The sequence below is a fragment of the Herpailurus yagouaroundi genome, unplaced genomic scaffold (genome assembly GCF_014898765.1).
Source record: "Herpailurus yagouaroundi ecotype Mexico unplaced genomic scaffold, PumYag 184, whole genome shotgun sequence".
NCBI lineage: Eukaryota > Metazoa > Chordata > Mammalia > Carnivora > Felidae > Herpailurus > Herpailurus yagouaroundi.
The window spans coordinates 26,011,990-26,026,709 of NW_024412415.1; the positions used below are offsets into that span (position 1 = coordinate 26,011,990).

The 14,720-nt window shown below is 41.4% G+C and overlaps 1 protein-coding gene and 2 long non-coding RNA genes across 3 annotated transcripts in view; 2 read left to right on the top strand and 1 right to left on the bottom strand.

The window, feature by feature from the left end:
• Nucleotides 1–9,023, top strand: part of LOC121042053 (uncharacterized) — a 29,246-nt gene extending 20,223 nt beyond the window's left edge. The window contains exon 3 of the long non-coding RNA XR_005795955.1: nt 8,982–9,023. This is a non-coding gene — a long non-coding RNA (uncharacterized LOC121042053). The remainder of the gene's footprint in view (nt 1–8,981) is intronic.
• The window catches only part of RORA (RAR related orphan receptor A), a 725,852-nt gene that overhangs the window by 141,419 nt on the left and 569,713 nt on the right, over nt 1–14,720 (bottom strand). The gene's annotated exons all lie outside the window — the stretch shown is intronic.
• On the top strand, nt 156–6,273 carry LOC121042059 (uncharacterized). The gene is made up of 3 exons (XR_005795960.1): nt 156–1,287; nt 4,782–4,858; nt 6,172–6,273. It is a non-coding gene; the product is annotated as an uncharacterized LOC121042059 (long non-coding RNA).

Genomic DNA, 14,720 nt, shown 5'->3' on the forward strand with positions numbered 1-14,720 from the left:
CAATGTTTCCGATGATTCATCGTTCCCTTTATTGTCAGTCTCCCTCCCTGGAGTCTAAGCTCCTTGAGGACAAGTAGTGAATTTTGAGTTACTCTGGCAGAGTGCATTCCCCGGCAAACAGAGGTACTTGAATTATCTTGTTGAATGAATAAAAGGGTGGGTGTTGGATGAGCCGGAGTGACAAGAAGACGCATGAGCACCTGCTGGTAAGAGGCACTTGAATGGAGCAAGAGTGAACCAGGCAGGCAGGTGGGATGCTGCCAGGTCATGAGACTGATCACAATGGTGTCAGGTGATCTCAAACGGGGTGGCATAACTTGGGCAAAGGCCAATGCTCTAGGTGTGGGCTGCACAGAGGTAGAGGTTGCCCAGTAATTTTCCACCTTGGGGAGGGCAACAAGGGTTCATAGGACAAAGAATGGGGAATAAGGGAAAACTAGGGTCAAGGAAGGGGGAGGGGCTGGAGGAATGTCTGCATAAATTGAGAATGTATCCCATGAATTTGAACAACACAAGAGCTCCTGAGAGGCCAGGGAGGTACCCCAATGAACTTCTCTGGTGTTGGCACAAACGCGAGGGAAAAAAGCACACTGTGGACAACACGGAAGGTGAACACTTGGATTTTTCGATAGGATTTCATACTAGGAAAGGACAGCCATCTTCGGAAGCATGAGGAAATCTAGAAGAATGCAATTGTTTCCATTCTGGGCTCAGAATGGAAAGGATCCCAAAGAACTCTTTATTTTCCACCATGTTTCCTACATGGTTACAAAGGACAGAATCTGTGTATACACCGCCGACCTAGGAAAGTATGTATTTTCCCATCCAAATTCAGTTTCAAAACACGGACCAATGCAGTGTTTCGTACAGATTCTGACTGGAATAAGCTCAGGGGGAAAAGGCCTGGAAAGCACATGGCAAAGAAACTCTGAGAGTCCAGAGTATGATTTAAAAACAAAAAACATGGGACGTGTCGTCTTTGTGTACCCGTGTAAATAATTATGATGGTTGAACTCTGCTTATTTTTCATCCAACCTAAGTAACAGCTTTGAAAAAGAAAGATAACAGTGACCTGTGTGTATGGGAGTCCAGAGGGACAGTCTGTGACAGAGCTCACAGGGTTCCCAGGAAGACCAAGAACAGGGTCCAACTGATCTTTCTCTGACAAGACAGGGCTGGGCAGAGGAAGGCGTAAAGAATGATTGCACTTGTACATCGGAAGGTCAGCACACGAGATCAGAGAGCAAGTCTGTTATTTCAAAAATATAGCCTTCGAATCCCCAGAGGGTAAGTGGATGAGTTCTGTTCACAACTGGTAACTCCAAAATTCGTCCTCTCCCCTGTGCCTCCTTACGTCAGAGCGAGAAGGGGCCATATTAGTATTAGCCTATGTAGTCCCTTCATTTGAGAAGGAAGGAACCTGATGTCCAGAGGACAACATAACCTGCCCAGAGTCAGTCTGGTAGACTGCGCCTGAGCCTGGTGAGACCTAACACTGCTTCCCATGACAACCCTAAGCAGCCCCTCTGAGGACTGACCACAAAATCGGCTCCGGTTCTACATTTTGATCTTTAGTCTCCATTTATTCGAATCTATGAACACTGTTCGCCGTATTTTCTCCCCCCTGGCATTACTTCTGCAACAACCTTGAGGTGGCGGCGGGGGGAGGGGGAGAATAAAACAAAACACCACACACATTCACATTCATTGTAATGAAAGGCACACCGGGTATCTGACCTAGACTCCTAGTTCCCTGCCAATCTTGAGCTCATCTAAATTCATTTCCCTAACAGAAAATAGGTGTCAACTTTGTAGATGGAAAGTAATTTCCCTGCAAATATCACCCAGAGAGGTTACTAGTGCTACTTGACAGTTTTATTATTACTTTTGTTTCAAGCTAAGGTGAGGAAATCTACATTTGCCACGTGGCATGGTGGGGGGAAAAATGTAGACTTTTAAACTTTGTGTCAGTTTTGCCATGGGAAGGAAGAGTAAGAAACCAAGAACAATAGCGTTGGCTGCAAGCTGAGTCCATCAAAGAGCATTTCACAGGATCCTAGCTTTCCTCCTTACTTCCCACCCACAACCTTTCCGATCCTGAAACATCAGAGAGGGTTGGAGGGAACTATTCTGCATCACCTGAGCAGCCCGGCTCAGAAGTGGGCAGCTGAGTGGCTCGGCAGGAACTACTTGTAAACACTGCGTATGAGCTCATTCATAATGTCAGCCAACTGGGAGCAAGGTAACTTCTTTTACTCTTCTCCTGATTCAGCTGAAGGCTGGTATGCTTTCGTGAGTACTCTATCACGCTCTCTCTCAAAATAAATCAATAAACATTTAAAATAAAAAAGGAACGACGTATGTAATAAAATATGAATTGAAGTAGCCTCTCCCTATAAATAGCTATTCATGAAATACATGTAAGTGGCTATTACTAAAATACTCTTTTAGTTGTCTTTATGTTGTCTAGGTTTCATATCTAAATGTGAAATGTTTAGATGATAGACTACTATGTATTTTCTAAAGGGTCATATAATCTTGGATAGAGGATTGCCAGATAAACTACAGAAAATCCAATTAAATTTAAATTAAAAATAAACAATAATTCGTTAGTGTAAGTGTGTTCCAAATATTGCATGGAACATGCTTTTCTTCTTGTCATTTGGCACTGGCTGCGTTAACTAGCCAGTTCATTTGTTATCCAGATTATTTTTTTCCTCTGCCTCCTTTTTCGACCTTTCACTTGCTTAATTTTAGGAACCCCTACGGTGGAGGGTAGAGACAGAAATACAGTTCAACCACATTGGGTGTCCTACTTATCATTGGCTGGGACACATGTTTTAGTAGGGAAAGAATGTGATATGCTAGGTTGAAAATGGCAATTATCTGCATCCTCCCTATTACCATCTAGATAGAACGAGCCACAGACTGATGTTTTCCAGAGTTTGGGTTTTACAGACCAGTAAAATGTAAAAAGAAAAGAAAGTTGTGACACTGTGAGAAGATTAATATTATTTATTGTTGCCAAGTTTAAATCTGATCAAATAAAATGTTAAAAAATACCGCACTGCCACTTTCAATTATTGTTAAGTCATAAAAGAAAGTAACATCTGAGCATCTCCAAAGTAGGAAGGACACACTCTTAGAATAAAGAGCAGTACTTTTTTTTTTTTTAATGCTTATTTATTTTTGAGACAGAGACAGAGACAGAGAGACAGAGACCACTGGGAGGGGCAGAGAGAATCCCAAGCAGTCTCCATGGTGTCAGTGCAGAACCTGGGGCTCAGTCTCATGAATGGTAAGATCATGACCTGAGCCTGAATCAAGAGTGGGATGCTTAACTGACTGAGCCACCCAGGTGCCCCAAAAAAGCAATGCTTCTTAAAGAAAGTTGGCAGCCTTCCGATGTATAGTCATTGGTTTTGTGAAAACTCCATCCCAATGATGCGCAGGCCCTGGGATCTGAGAACACCCAGACCAGGTGATGCCGTGGTAGCCCCAGTAAAACGACAGTACCAATATCACACATCACACAGGTTTGTGCTGCCAGGAGAGAACCACAGAGCACTTCCAAGTAAAGGAAAGAGAAGGTCAACTTTTGATGACCTTATGTTACTATCTAATTTAAGTATTTCATTTCGGAGAAGCTTATGGTGTGGAAATATTAGGTGACTTTTGTCAGACCATGAAGCACTTCCTCCACTTAGAATACACAGAAAACCTTTCTCCAAGCTTTTCTAAACTTCCTTTGATGCACAGCCTGATCTCTGTGCTCTTCGTCCCTATGTCCGTAAAACGAACGCTTGGCAATTGGATAATATGACATGGAACTTAAAGCCCCTTCATCAGAGAATCCAGAGATCTTTGACACTACAAGTAATTAGTAGTTATGAGTAATTTTGGCTCTTGTGAACTGGCAGAATGTGTGATCCTGGCCGAGAAGAGTTGGGTATTGGCCAAAAGGCAGGCGTCGTTGGGCAGGCCAAAAGGCAAGTCCCCAAGTTCAGACTTTCTATCATCCTTCCCATTTTACACAAGGAAAAACTCTAGTGTAAAAGTGGAGAATCGTGGGAAATTGCTGAGTTATTAACAGAAACCATGATTAAAATCAACTTCCCAACCCAAGTCTTGTATATTGTTTCTTCTTGAGAAACACATATAAAGACTTTTTACCAGGGAAACTTTAAAGATTTTTATTTTTTAATTTTTTTAAGGTTTATTTATTTTTGAGGGAGAGAGACAGAGAGAGAGACAGAGTGTGAGACGGGGAGAACAGAGAAAGAAGGAGACAAGCAGGCTCCAGGCTCTGAGCTGTCAGCACAGAGCCTGACGTGGGGCTCGAACTCGTGAACCACGAGATCATGACCTGAGCCAAAGTCAGAGGCTTAATTGACTGAGCCACACAGGCACCCCTGTAGTGACAGAGTTTTAAATTGTAATTGTTTATCTTACCTAATAAGTGAAAAAAAAAAGATATGAAACACATACACTCCCATGAAAAATCACTTCAACCGGAACTCTAAGGAACTCTAAGGCCAGTTAACATCACCTCCCAGTTGCAACCCCTCAGAGTCCTGCCAGAGAGATTCAAAGCCACCAGACAGTCGCATTCAGAAGGAGTGCTACCATTTTTTTTTTTTTTTTTAACTTCTTAAACCCACCCCTTCTGTAATGACTGAAGCTTAGGTATTTTGCTCTCAGCTCTATTTAATATCAGCTTGTTTTCATTCCTCACTTGCTGTTGTTTGCCTTACTAATTCTGACATGATTATTCTTTTCAGGTCCAACTGAAGACAAGAGAGAGGTTTTGGCTTCGGGTCCAGGGTGATGTTTCACAGAAAGTCAACTCTTGTTCCAGGTACTTGATAAACATCTCACTAACTAATTTCTCACTGTCTTTAAGCCATTAACATTTTGGTTAGTGAGTCCAGAGCCCTTCAGACACCGTTTTCCTCCTACACAAGTAAGCTAATAAAACCCACGAAGGGCAGCTGGGCCCTGTGCTTGTCTTTAATGGTTTCTGTCACCCAGAGCAAGCAGCCACGAGCATGACCATGGCATTGCGCATCGGGGTGTGCAGCCTCAGGGCAAGGGAAGAGTGCGAATAACTGTGGCCCTCAAATTGCAATTTAAAGATAGCTGTTAGGTTATCCTCTCCCCACGTGCTTCTCTTCTGAACCACCAAGTTTGAGGACAATGTGCTATTTTTACTTATTTTCAGGGGAACGAACATTAAACCCTAGGGTGATGGTGGCATATTGCTGAATTATGTGTTTTGGCCTGACTAGAATAAATGTTTTTGTTGTTTTTGGGGAGAGGGAAGAAAAGAGAGCTTCAAATCCAGAGAGAGAGAGAGAGGAGAGAGGAGAGAGAGAGAGAGAGAGAGAGAGAGAGAGAGAGGAAGAAGCTAGATTTTCCTAGTTTCTGGATTCTAGGTATAAAGAAAAAAGAAGAAAGTAGCCACAATTAGTAATATAGTAATTAAACCGGAGGAAGCTATCATCCTTAAAAAGGCGTTTCTTGATAGATTTTGATTCCATTTGCCTCTACTGATTTAAAATGTGCTTTCTGCAATCAGAATACAGGTATGAGACTTAAAGGGGAAAGAACACCTTAAAGGCTTTGCAAATGCATGTGAAAGACAGTGACGCTTTCTCCCAAGGATGCTTTGTTGCATCGGGGAAATGAATCAGAGACTTGGCCCTCAATTCCCTCGGCAACAGAAACACGCTTGAAATGGTTACGGCAAATGAGTTAGGGAAAGTACACCCTGCATTTTGCTTTTAATTTCAACAGAACAAAATAAAACCTTGGACTTGGCTGGAGACACATTCTGAGCCTTTGTGTCTTCTATTCTCTGCCTGAGTCAACTCCAGGCAAGACTGCATTCTTAATGCCTTTATTTTCAGATCTGCCTCACTTAGAGGTTGTGGTGTGGTAGCATTAGTAGTCACGGGGTTTGTCGCTCTAAGAGTTACCCTTGTGAAATACCAAAATATTTTTGTTCAGGTTAAACATTCCCTTCGTTTCTCGGATGAACTCCTTCAGGAAGTGTGTTCGGTGCATATCCAGATGCAGTCTACAAGAAGAGGGTTGGAGAAGCTCGTCCAATTCCTTACAGAGACCATTCCTTCTACCCACGTAGGAAACCCGTGTTCTTCTCCTTTTCAGGTCTATCTTATCAGACTGGGAGAAAGAGACTAAAGCAACCCTACGTCACCACTTTGAGAAAGGAGTTGAGGTACGGTGCTCATAATTCCTGGCTTTTACTTGGATCAAGTATGGGAGAAAGGAAGAAAGAGAAGAGGAAACTAAACCTGGAGGAAGAAGAAAAAGAAGAAGGGCAATAGCTATCCACCCTCTCCCCCAGAACACCTAGCAATCTGCCCTTTTGAGTAAGCTGACTCGTAGTACATACGAGTGCCTCTATGGGCTTGGAGGTATCCAACTAGGCCTGCCATCAAGCAGAAGGCAGTCTGAAGCTGCTGAAGGAGAAGGATGCCTACCATTGGTTCTTTTATTATCATCATCATCATCATCATCATCATCATTGTAGTAGTCTGTAGGGGAGGAAAATTTTTCTTTTTCTTCTACCTGTCTTGGGTTCACTCCTGCAAATTAGATTGACAAAGGACAGGCGAATGAGAGAAAAACAAGCAAGTTTATTGATTCATGCAGCACACAACACGTGGAATACTTAATGAGGAATAATTCAAAGAAAGATACACCTGTAGAGAAGTGACAAGACGAAGGAAAAGGGTTTTAGACTTCTAGGGGCGGCAAACTGTAGGAAGAGATATATGAGGGGAAACCGACGGAAGATAAAGATTGTTTTTAGTAAGGTTTGTTATTTAGATTCCTTTGGTGCAGACTCTGGGCTGATAAGAGGCTAGAATAGTCTCTGGAGGTTAAGAATCCTCCAGCCCTCAGGGGTGGCTGGGTGGCTCAGTTGGTTAAGCGTCCGACTTCAACTCAGGTCATGATCTCATGGTCTTTGAGTTCGAGCCCCACGTCGGGCTCTGGGCTGATGGCTCAGAGCCTGGAGCCTGCTTCCGATTCTGTGTCTCCGTCTCTCTCTGCCCCTCCCCCATTCATGCTCTGTCTCTCTCTGTCTCAAAAATAAATAAACGTTAAAAAAAAATTTTTAAGAATCCTCCAGCCCTTCCTGGTAGAGAGGGGGAGGCCAGAGAATTTGTCCTGAGTCTGTTTCTCCTCAATTGTCAAACTGAGGCTCAAAATAAGCCTTACCCCAGAATGGCATGTCTTAGGGTGGCAGGCTCTAAACCCCTTCACATTCAATTTTTCTTTCTTTTCATAAGGTTCTAAAAATAATACATACACATGGTAGAAAATTTGAAATTTAGAAAGACGTTAAAAGAAGCATGCAGAAACATCACCAAATCTTATCCTGTTAGTCAAATGCAACCACAGTTAAGAATGGTTCCAGTATTCTTTCCTAGGATTTATCTTCATGTAACTGAGATCATTCTTTACAGAGAATTTCACACACCATTTTTTGTTCAATCCATCAAAAGTATTTCCTCATGCCATTATTAATTCTTTAAATATTGTTTTAATGGCAGTATAATTTTTCATCATATGACTCTGCTATGATTTGTTAATAATTTTCCTAATTTTGGACATTTAGGGCATACCTAAATTAACGTTTTATGTGTATGCATAAATGTTAGCCTTTCAAATTCTTTCTTTTTTTTTTTTTTTAAGTTTACTTATTTATTTTGAAAGACAGACAGCATGCATATGTGGGAAGGGCAGAGAGGTGGGGGGAGAGAGAGACTCCCAGGCAGGTTCTGCGCCGACAGCTATGACTGACCCAGGGCTCGATCCAGGAATGGTGAGATCATGACGTGAGCTGAAACCAAGAGTTGGACGCTTAACCCATTGAATCACCCAGGCACCCCTTAAATCAATACCTTAGAATAGTCTAATAGAAGGAGAAACACCAGATCAAAGAGTGTAATCATTTTTAACGCTGTATTAATTTGTATTAACACAGTGTATCAGTGTCTTCCTGAAACTCTGACTGCACTGACTAATGTAATTCGAAAATCTTTGCTTCTTTGTTAGGTCCCTATTATTTAACTTGGTATTCACTGGTGAGGCTGAAAATTGTTTACTGTATAATTAGCTATTTGTATTTTCTCTTCTATGAATTGTCAGCTCATGACCTTTATCTGATACGCTCATTAATTTATATAGACACTATATAATAAGATGATTTGTGCCTCCATTTTGGAAAAAAAAATACATTTTCTTATCATTTGGCTTTTTGGCCTCTGATTTTGTTATGGTTATTTTTGACACACGGGAATTTTGTATTACTCCATATTTCCACTTATTGACCCTTTACTCAGTGACCTCTTCCATTGCTTTAAAGTACAGAAAAATCTTCACCCACCTAGAATAGATAAATATGTAGAGATTACTCTTTTAGCTATTTAACTTCTGAAAAATAATATTTCTTTATCTAGATCTTGTTATATGGTATGACAAAAAATAATTCTTTTCCTGATAAGCTAACAATTATCATAGGGTCACTTGCTGACTACTTGTCCCTACAGTTTTTTTATGTATTCCATATATAGATATTTCAGTTTATTCTTACATACACAAGATTATATCTGGGGGTTTTCTAACTGATTTCTTTGCCTATTCTTTTGCCAGTAGTTTCATCACCCCCAATTTTTTTAGAAGTTCTTTTTAGCTCTTACACTGAATTCCTTAAAAGATGGCCAAGATGATATACAAAGAAAACTGTTTAAAGAGGATGTCTGCCTTTGAAGTTTCAGGTCTTAGTTGAAAAATATAGTTCTTCTTGTGTCTATGAAGGATGGAGCTCATGCTATGACACAGAAAATCAGGAAGGACTTTCTTGGTTTCTTGATAGTCATGGGAACAGTGATATAAAAAAGAATTATATATCTTTTTGTTCATCTCAAGCAAAGAAAATGTCCAGCGAGGAGATTAAGATATTTAATGCTAGAAGATCACCTCTGCTTGGACTCCTGGGGCACCAGTAAAGATACCAACCCATAGACCTGTAGAAAATTGCCAGAAACTGTCACAAAATGATACATGAGAGAAAGCCTGAATTACAGTGGTCCCATTAAGGTTCTAGAAAGGATGTGCCAAATAATTTTGTTTTGTTTTTTAAGGCTTATTAACAGTGAAATCTTAGAGTGTTGAGGTTTTAGGTGACTTTTTTCTTTCTCTTTTTAAAAGTTTAATTGTGTTTTCATTTTACCCCAAATTCCATACGTTTTTCCTGCCCCCTTAATAATGGTCTGTTAATTAATTAACTTCGGGAATACAATATGGGAAGCTTTAGCCCCAAGAAGTGCAATGGTACAAAAAGTGGGTTTTCTACTTCTCCATCTCTCTTCCTTAGTAAATATAGCAACACTAAAACTCATCTCATTAGAAGAGATTTTGTGAAAATGAGACAAGACATTTCTAAACTAAGTGCTTTTCCTCCGAATAAGATTTAACCCAAAATGAAGTTGGGGACTTGAAGCAGGTATGAAAAAACCTTTTTTTTTTTTTTTTTAAATTTCTATTTCTAAAGCTAATAAAAACCCTTTCACAGTAGGTTTTCTTTCTCTTGACAACCAAGGATTGATACATCTTGCGTGTCAGAAAGTAGAGGGCTGTGTGTAAGTAAGTGCTCCCTGGACACAATTCTTTTCCCCTGTAAATTTCCTTTCTGTGATCCAACTGGCGCTCTTTCACTGTCTTGAAAATTCCCATTTTTCTTTAACGGTCTCTACTATCCTGTTTTCTTTGCTCTTCTTAATCGTTCTGCTTTTCATTAGTAGATAATTCTCTCTGGCTGACCAACAGTGAGGAGGGTCAGAGTCATGGACAATATACCCTATCTGGTTTAGTCGGGCTCCAGAAAAGCTAAACTGTGCCTCACCCTCGAATGAAGTTACTTTAAGTATAAGTGATAATCAGCCTCCGTGGCAATGATTTCATCATACTAAGCGCTTGAGAATACCTGCTGCACTTTTTTCACCTCCCCACCCCAGGCAAGTTTATCTTTGCTCTTAAACCATCAACGGCACTTTGTATTTCTTTTCCATGCCACATTGAAAAGCAATAAAAATCAAGCGCGGTGCGTATCACTTAAACACATAAACAATTATGTAATAGTCCATTTCCCCCTCAAACCTTCCGTGCTTGTTTTCCTGTCTTAGAGTAACACTTGAAAGTCATCAAAGTGCCTACAGTGGCAGCAGCTGTTGGTGTTGGGGGTGGGGGAGCACGGCGCATGTCACATCTTTGCTCTAGGATGGGCGTCCACGTAATTTCTTGGAACAAGGCTTCTAGTGGATAACCCGGTGAGATGGAGGAAACTTCCTTCCATTCAGATACTGTCAGGGCCAATGTGCCTTTCGGGAGAGATGGTCTGTGAGATTCTGAACATTGAAACTGTAAAAAAAATTGAGCTGGACAGATCCTTGCCACCACTTTTTCTGCTAAATATAGATAAGTTGTCATCGGCCTGCACAAGCAATTTCCAGCTACAGCTCCTCAGGAAGGGAGGCAGGTCCAGGGGCTCGTGTCTCTGGCAGTTAAACTGCAGAGAGAGGAGTGGACCTCCACTCAGAGGTTGTGAGCTGCAAGGGAAGGGGGCAAGAATGGAAAGAGGAGAGAGGCATCTTAGCTTTGGTTGAATATAATGGCACACTGGGGCATCTGTAGCAAATGACGGTAGTGGTTCTCATTAGGCATCAGTAACTTTGAAGAAAAGGTGTGTAGAAGGAGCTCTAACCCAGAGTCTGCCCTCAAGGTCCCCCCTCTGCCATCACTTTGGAAAACAATGTGGTAGAGTGGGAAGATACTATGAGATACCTAGTCAAAGAGTCCTGAGTTTGGATCCTACCTTAACCTGACCCTATGTCTGATTTGGAGTTACTGAAATACTCTGAGCCTCAGGGTCCTTCTATATAAAACGTAGGTAAACTAATATCTCTCTCACAGTATTATTAGGACTAATGATAGGATTGAAGTACATGGCACGGCTAAGTACTTATCTTTGCTCGGTGCCCTTCTCCTTCTTCCCTGTTAGGCAAGTCACTTAAGCTTCCCTGGACTCCAGTGGTTTTTCTCTTAGCAAGTCCTACTGGTTGTACCTCTAAAATATAATCAGAATGTACCCACTTCTATTTCCATGGCTACCGCACCAGTACAAGCCACTGTCATCTCTTGCCAGGGCACTGCAATAGTTTCCTGACTAGTTTCTCTCCCTCTGTTTTTAAACCCTGTATAATCTGTCTCTGCACAGCAGGTAGATAGAACTTTAAAAAAAAAAAGTAAGTTAAATCATGCCACTCCCCTATCTAAAGCCCTCCAAGCGCACTTAGAATAAAATCCAAGCTTCTCACTACAGCCTTTGATGCTCTGTGCGATCTAGTCCCTGCTTATCTTTGTCTTCTTTGACTCCCATCTGCTATCACTTTCTTCTTCTATTAATATTTTCCAACTGTACTGGCCTAATTTCACTTCCCAGAACACATCAAGTTTGTTTCTACCTTGGGGACTTTGCTTTTGCTGTTTCCATAGCCTGGAAGAAGCTTCTTCCAGCTTCTGCAGCGGTTGAAACCTTTTCAACGGTTCGGGCAGGTGGTCCCTCCTAAAATTTGTCTTTCCTCACCTAGTGTGTCTATCCTAGCCTATTTTACTTTCCTCAGAGCACCTGTCACGACCTAGAATTATGTGAAATTTTGCTTGTCCGTTTTCCTCTTGGGAATGTAAACTCTGAACAAAGGGGACTATATATATATCTATATATCTATATCTATATATATCTACATATATCTATATATCTATATCTATATCTATATCTATATCTATATCTATATCTATATCTTGAATAAGCCTAGAACAATGCATGGAGCAGAGTAAGTACTCAGCAATCACTTGGTGAATGAATTAGGAATGAATACGTAAGATAAGGTGGTAAGATCTTCTTAAAAGTTTGTGACTAGATTTGACAGTCTTTCTATGCCCTTTCCATTTCTAAAAGATTCTAGGATTCCTTGAACAGAAAGTCTGAATCCCAGAATAATTTTACAGAAACGTAGTTTAGAAATTTTTCAAATACTCAACATAGAAAATATTATATTAGGTTTGCCAGACGGAGGCACTCTGGGTATCTGCTTTAATGAAAAAAAAAATAAGAAGGACTTATAATTTGCATGTGGACTATTTGTATGTAAAGGGATCCTTTTAAACTATTTAAAAATTGTGTTCCTTTAAGTAGCATTTAGATTTTCTGAGCAATCCTATTTACAGTTGGCTTAGCACATCCATTCTTCACAGATCTTGAAAGGGAATATGATTCCACAGCATAACACATCTGCTAAAAGAAATAGCTCAGGTAAGCTCGGGCTTTGTGACTTGTATGTTCTTCGGCTCAGGGAGGTATTCATACCATTGTGCTCTGGGCAGGTGAGTCCACTTCTGGGCTGTGTTACAAGAGGGACACTGTGGGGGCACCTGGGTGGCTCAGAGCCTGGGGCCTGCTTTGGATTCTGTGTCTCCCTCTCTCTCTCTGTCCCTCTCCCTGCTTGCACTCCATCTCTCTCTCTCTCTCTCAAGAATAAATATTAAAAAGAAAAGAGGGACACCGTGCAAACTGGATCACATCCTAGGGAAGAAACTGGAAACCGTGTTAACAGAAGAAAATGGGAAGGCTTAAGTGAAAGGAGAGGAGATTGTAAAGGCTGGCAGTTGTCAAATATTTGAAGGTTTCTCATAAAAAGGCAGATTCTGTGTTGCAACCGCCATGGGACAAATCTAGAACCAATGAGTCGAAGCTACCGGGAAGCAGATTTTGACTCAACAAATGGAGAGAATTTCCAACAGTCTGTCTTCATGCGTAAGCAAAAGCCTGCCCGTAAATACAACGAGCAGGTACCATCACTGGACGTTTAAATTTGGGGGCAGGCAGAGGAGCAAGGATTCCTCTTGTTGCAGGTGGGCAGCACAGACACTTCCAGCAAGCTCTCACGGAAGTCTCTTCACACATTCCAGGCTGGCTAGCAGGGACTAATAATACTATGTGATCTGTATCACATACCGTTCTAACAGTAACATATGGGATACGATGAGTGCCGTTTAGATAACAGCTCAAGCCCGGAAAACTTTGAGTTTCGGAAGTTAACTTAGAATTTCATAGATCCGTGATTTTATATTCTCACCTGGAAGCAAGTTACTGGCTATTTCCTGCCCAAGAGATTTCTTCTCTGGAAAGCTGAAGGAGGCTACTACTCTTCCATATCCTTGGTGAAAGACAGGCTGTGTTCCAAGCATAACCCTGGGTTTAGGGATAGCCGATAAGGCTGGAGAGTACAGGGTTGAATTAGATCACCTTTTAATTCGTAGCCTAAGAACGGTCTGTGATTTTTACCTATCCTTTCTGGCAGGGGCAGCTGGTAACTGGAGGCAGAAGCTGACCTTGCACAGCAACACCCCCAGCCTGACCCCTCTTTTCTCCTCCTTTCCTTCCTTTGCCTTTCTTTAGAATTCCTAGGAGCCTTTGCATGCTTAGCATGAAAATGAGCCCATTTTATTTTTGGAACCCACAGAGGCAGCCCCGAGGGGAGTTATTGTGTTGCTTTTAGCAGCTAAACAAAAAGGTGTGAAATCATTTGCTGGCTGCTCTAGAATGAGAACAAATAAATAAATAAACTGAGAAGGAAGGTTCAGGACAGCGTGGGGCAACTTGGACAGAACCTCGTGACAGGCTTCTCTGAGACTTATTAGTAACCAAAGCGGCTGTAGGAATGTCTGTGCATCTTTCTCACCTTCCCAGGAAGTTATGAGAATAGCAGGGAAGCCACCGGGATGTTTTTTGTTTTGTTTTGGTTTTTGTTTTTAAATTTTTTTTTCAACGTTTTTTACTTATTTTTGGGACAGAGAGAGACAGAGCATGAACGGGGGAGGGGCAGAGAGAGAGGGAGACACAGAATCGGAAACAGCCTCCAAGCTCCGAGCGGTCAGCCCAGAGCCTGATGCGGGGCTCGAACTCACGGACCGAGAGATCCTGACCTGGCTGAAGTCGGACGCTCAACCGACTGCGCCACCCAGGCGCCCCGTGTTTTATTGATATATTTTCATACCATTTCCATGTTGCTTTGAAAAGGACATAAGGACGGGACTACTTTGAGAAAATTCCTTAAAGTCCTTTGTAACATTTCCTGTGCAGAGAGAGTGAGGTAAGAAGAGGGGACAATTCACCAGGCTGTTCTAAGAACTGGGGACTCCCCCTGAATGCTTCTGTGGACACATATTGAAGTCCTTACAGGCCTTTCACGACTTAATCACATAACAGTGGTAAGAGACACAGACCTCAAGCAACAAAGACTTCTTGTGAATCTTGAGGTTTTGGTCTTATGCTGATAACAGTGGTTGAGAGCAATCTCCTGTTTGGGGTGCTGAGGGCCCTAGATACTTCTCTTCTTGGAAGAGCATCATATTTTGAAATACCTCTTCATTAGCAGGTCCATTTCAGTGGGCATCTATGGTACGGGATTGCCTTTTTCCTTTTTTTTTTTTTTTTTTTTTTTTTTTTTTTTTGCAATTTTGGAATCTTTTTTAACCTACAAAATATTTAAAGCATATAAAAATGCAGAGACTTGGTAAATGTACATCCTTATTTCCAAGATTTTACAATTGCTACTTGGGCTCTTTTT